Here is a 6000-nt window from a genome sequence, read left to right as displayed (position 1 = left end):
ATTTATGGTGTGCTTTTGTTAAATTTTTAAAAAATCTGTATTCCTTTAGCTATTTTCACCTTTTTGTTCAGTATATTTAATTATATCTTCCTCCTTTTTTTGTTTCTTAATAAGCCTTTTCATTCAGTTCTAAATATTTTGAAATTTTCCTCATGATGTTTTCCTTGATTTGTTCAGAAACAACCCAATAGAATGGGTAAGAATCTCACAAGAAACACTCAACATATATACATGTATGTATGTATGTGTATATATATATATATATATACATACACATGTTATATATGTACATAGATATATGCATGTAAATATCTAAACATGCATGGATGTGTACATTACATACATATGTGTACTTTTGTATCTGTATACACATATTTATTCAAAGGTATTATGTTTTATGCAGCCAATTTTATTTATAATTTATTTAATTTATCCACATATTTCTTTTGTTTTTCACTTTTTATTCTCTTCTTTTACACTGTTTTCTCTATTTTCTAAACTGTCTTCTCTTTGTCCTTCAGTTTGGATATTTTCTTATGATCTGTTTTCTGGTTCATTAATTCTCTCTTGAGCTGTGTCTAATCTTCCTTGAAAACAATTGATTGCATTATTAATTTCGGTTATTGTACTTTTCAGTTCTGGATTTTTTTTTCAGCTTTTATGTACAGTTTTTAGTTCCCAGCCAAAATTCTGAATCTTGCTTATAGTTCCTTGAAAATATTAAGTGTTATATTAAGTATCCAATCTGATAATGTCTATCCTTGTATGTCTCTTTCTATTATCTACTATTTCTCTTAATATTTTGGGATGTTTACTAGTATAGGTTTTCTTTAACTTGATATAAGAATTGAATATGAAAAATTGTAGAGGGATGCCTGGGTGGTTTGGTCAGTTAAATATCTGCCTTTGGCTCAGGTCATGATCCAAGGGTTCTGGGATCCAGCCCCACATCAGGTTCCTTGCTCAGTGAAGAAATTGCTTCTCCCTCTGCCCACCACTCCTCCTGCTAGTGCTCTCTTTCCCTCTCTCTGACAAATAAGTAAATAAAAATAAAAATCATAGAGAGATTTGAGGACCAGGATGATGCTATTTTTCCGACAAAAATGTTTTACTCTTGTCTAGGTGTCTAGGTGCATTAGTGATCCCAATTATTTTAGTTTAATCCAATAACTGAGATGATTTAAAGCCAGCTGTTCTATTTTAGTTCACACTTACTCCTAGAGTGTAGCATTTGGGGATGCCCCCCTCAGGCTGGGAGTGTTACAAGTACCACATTACCACTTAATTGGTCCTGCCCTCCAGTTTTCATCCTGCCTACTGTATGAGTCTGTGAAATGCTCAGTTCAGATTTTAGCCTTATCAGCTGGTTCTTCAGGAATCAATAGATAGCCCAAGTAGCAGGCTTCCCATCTGTGTTTTATTCCTTTTTCTGAAACTTGGCTCTGTAATTCTTCTTAGGCTCTCCAATACTCGCTTTTCTAGTTGTTCTCAGCAGTTGCATTATTTGGAATTACCAGTTTTACCATTACAGAAAATGTTACTTTTTTAAACCTTACATGACATAACTGTTATTACTTTATATCACCCATTGCTTATATAGGTTACCTACATATTTCACTTAACATAATACACACTGGTTCCATCCATATTGTTGCAAATGGCAAGATTTCATATATATATATATATATATACATATATATATATATGTATATATAGAAGATGTAGTATATATGTATACATATACATATATACTACATCTTCTTTATCAGTTCATCAGTTGATGGACTTTTGGGCTCTTTCCATAATTTGGCCACTGGTGATAGTGCTGCTATAAACACTGAGGTTTATACACATGTGCCCCCTCAAATCAACATTTTTGATTCCTTTAGATAAATACTTACTGGTGCAATTTTAGTTATCATCTTGTAAAGTACTGGTCTCTCTCTTCTTTCTTTCTGAGACTCCAATTAGTTATGTTAACCCTTCTTATTCTATCCTTTAAACATATAACCCTCTTTCCTATATTCTATTTTATTACTTCTCAATGCTGCATTCTAGATATCTTCTCTTTAGTTATTTTCCAGTATACTAATTCTTTCTTTAGCTGTATGTAATCTACTGTTTAAACTATCCACAAAATTCTTAATTTGCAACTGTATTTTTCAGTTCTAGAGGTTTTTTTCCTTTTAAATATGATCTACCAGTCTTTATAAGTTCTTCTTGCCCACAAACTTTTTCCTCCAAATTTGTCTTTATTTATTTAAACATAGTTTGGTTTTATAGTCTTTGGCTAGTAATTCCAGTATCTAAAGGTCCATACATCTGTTTCTTTTGTCTATTGCTTTTCCCAGTTCTCATTTGTAGTGTTTTGTTTTGTTTATTAACTTGGCTATTTTTGTCTGCCTTGTTATTTTTCCCAGTTCTCATTTATAGTATAGTGTTTTATTTATTAACTTGGTTATTTTTGGCTGCCTTGTGGCCATTGTACTTTGAAAAATATTACAAGAATATTCTGAGATCCTGGATGAAGTTACCTTTTTCCAGAGAAGTTTTGAATTGGTTTCTGCCAGATACCTAAAGACATGGATTATATTACCCTATCAAGGCCTCCTTAATCCATGTTCAAGACTTAAGGTCCCTGGGTCTACCTCAGTAATGGAAATGTATACTATAATACCCCACAAGTGCTAGTTCATTTCTAGTTAATCCTTAGTCTCAGAATGTAACTTTTTGAGAGTCCAGCTTAATGTGGGAAGTGTCTGGTGTTAGATTCCTCACCTCATATGACCCTGGGTTTTTATTTCTCATCTCCTCACTCAAATAAAGTTAGCAAAATGGAAGTTCAAATATACTGGGATTGGCAAATATTTTCACGTGAAAAGAGGACTCTGTATTGGCTTACCCCTTTAAATTTCACTGTTCCCTTCAGGCTTTACCTGGTAATTCCTTACAATCTTGTTGGCTCTTTGTTAACTTTAAGACAGTTTTTTAAAGAAGATTTTTTTTTAAATTACTTATCCAGTGTATTCAGTTGATTTCAACAAGACTCATTCAGATAACCAAATTTACTAAAATAAGAAGGAGAAGCAGGGGAAGGAGGAGGAGGAAGAAGAAATAAAAGGCAGAAGTTCCCCCTAAGAACTTTATTTCTCGGTTCTAATTTTATTTTATTGAAGTCCGATAACATAGATTATGTGTCAAGTCTTTGAAGGAGCAGAATATTAATATTTGTGTATGCATTCTTTGAAGTTCAAATGACAGAGTATTACATTTCTTAAACCTAATGAGTTGAACCTCTCTATGGTGATCATCATTATAATCATTGCTGCCATCCTTTTGGCTTTTCTTTTTACTTCAGCCTTTGTTGAAACCACCACCTACGTAGAGGTATAACCTGACAACATATTGTCTCAGCTGTATTGTGAATCTCTTGCTTTCTACTCCAAGGCTTCTTTACCACCACTGCCTGGGACACCTGCAAGAACCTCTCACCATGGATGAACCAAGAAGTGCAGACAAATTAACAACCATGGGCAAACCTTGATCAATGATGCAGAGGAGCTAAAGGATAATTATCCTTCTCTTCTAGCCTTTGAATAGATGATTCTAAGGTGCAGTCTTTAAAAAATATATATTTTATTTATTTATTTGACACAGAGAGAGCAGTAGAGGGAAAGGAAGAAGCAGACTCCCCACTGAGTAGGGAGCCCAATGTGGGACCTGATCCCAGGACCCTGGGATCATGACCTTAATGGAAGGCAGACACTTAACCAACTGAGCCACCTAGGTGCCCCTCTAAGGTGCATTCCACATGGTTCCTCAGAAGACCCTAGTGGGTTGAGCTCCAGTTGCCCACCATTCTGATTGACTTGATAATGTAGTCTTAAGCTGATTCCATGAAGTTGGCTTTCCCTCCTACTCAGCGTCACTCCTGCCAGTCCTCTACTCCTATTCTTTGGGATTCTTTCCCAGGTAACTACCTAAATACAAAACCTTGAGGCAAGCTAGGAAAAGACACCATACTTTCTTCCCGAGTTTTTTTTTTTTTTCTTTTTTCCTTTCCTTTCATTTATTGGATAAGTTACTCATTCTACTTTTATTCTGGTAGTTACTTCTAAATTACTAAAATAGGGAAACTATCTAAAATTTATCAGTATCTCAGTCTTTTTTTCCAAATAATTCTAACTGGTTCTTAAAACACTTTGACTTTTATCTATATACCCCAAACTCCTATTTGTATGACTTAGAATTTTATTCCAGATTCATATAGGTCAAGTGGGTTTTGTGGTAATTGCTCATTTAAACAATTAAAGCACAAAAGTCTTTACTCTTTCACATGTATCTCACTGCTTGCTCTTGAACTTCTTTCTTTTTTTTTTCCCCTGAGTTTGACCTATGATAGTGATTTCAAAGAGGATGTATGGTAAACTTTCTGTAATATTTACTTCTCCTTACATTTAAACTGTAGTTTAGCTGGAAATAAGATTCTAGGTTTAAATGTATTTTCCTTCTGAACTTTGAAGATATTACTCCAATGTCTTCTAACTAACATTGCTGATGAAAAGTCTAATCCCTCTTTGATTCTTGATTTTGGAGGAGATTGTTTCTGTTTCCGTTTTTTTTTTTTTTTTTCATTTTAATTTTTTCTTTTTGTCTCTGAAAGCCTTTAGAATTTTCTGTCTTTAAAATTGTTAAATTTTGTTGTAATTTGAGTTTTTTATCTTTATTTCCAAATGCTCACATTCCTTAAAGATCAAATTAATTTTTCTCTTTAAGCTCATGTTTATTTTTTGGCACAATGGATTTCCTTGCTTAGTGACATTTACCTTAAACAAAATCCTAAATCTTGGTTTACATTTCTCATAGAGTATGTGTGTATGTGTGTGTGAACATGCATGTGTGCATGAGACAGAGAGAGAGAAGAGAAAAAAGTGAGTGAAGAGTGGATGAGAAGACAGGGAGGAGAGAAGAAATGCATGTATACTTAATCTGGGGTTCCGTTATTCCTATTTTCCTTTTCAGTGTTCCACTCCTGCCTTGGGTATTCTCAATCCCTCCACTGGAGGCACTATTCGTGTCTCAGAGCAAATGGCTTTATTTTTTGTTTCCTTTCCTGGTCAGGGAGTGAGGCATATAAGAAATGCACAATAAGACACTACCTCCTCTGCCTTTCCACTCCAGCCACCCAGGCTCTTTTTTCCATTTTCATGTGGCTGCTCCCAGCTAATACTCTTGCCTTCTATCTCCATGAGATCAGTGTAACAGGCAATGTTCCAGGTCTGGGAGGTTCATGCTCACGCAGCATGTGTGCATATGTGTGCATTAATGTGTGTTAATGTACAGCAAATGTCGCATTGCAGAGTTCTGATTCCTATACAAACCTGCAAGCGTTCAATGTTGGTCAAACTTTCAACTTTAAAAAGAAGTATATTCTAGCTCTGGCCCCAGTTTGGCTGACTGACCATGACTGCCACCCCCATTTTAGGTTCCCATAGGAGAGTGAGAGCAGAAATGAAATTTGCCATCAGCACTATCTGCCTCAGTCTGTATCTCAGTTGTGGCCCTCTGACCCTCCCCTCTACCCTTATCATCATTTCACTCTATGTTGGGCTACACTGCTTTCTGATTCCTAAGGAGCACTCACAATGTTGGTTTCCATTGCTGAGCATGGCTCTTGGTTTCATAAGTTAATTCCTCCTTCTTCTAGCCTCTTCTGGTCCTTTATGGCCCAGAGGTGGAGGTGAGGTGGGAGCCAGCAGCCCAGACTTAAGTTTCCCATCTGGCAGAATTAGGTTTGCTTTAGCCTTAAGTTCTCATGTGGCTATTTAACTCTGTATGGGTGTATGTAGGTGTACTAATTTTTTTTTCCTCCAAGACACCTGACATAATCTACTATAAACAAATTCCAAAAGTAGTTTATAATGGAAATAATGCCTCAAGCTGTAGAGAGGCAGTATAGACTAGTGATTAAGGGTCTGGGATGTGGGGTCAGATGACTGG

This window comes from Mustela lutreola, chromosome 3 (assembly GCF_030435805.1).
Source record: "Mustela lutreola isolate mMusLut2 chromosome 3, mMusLut2.pri, whole genome shotgun sequence".
In the NCBI taxonomy this organism is placed as follows: Eukaryota; Metazoa; Chordata; class Mammalia; order Carnivora; family Mustelidae; genus Mustela; species Mustela lutreola.
Note: the sequence above shows the minus strand (reverse complement) of the source record.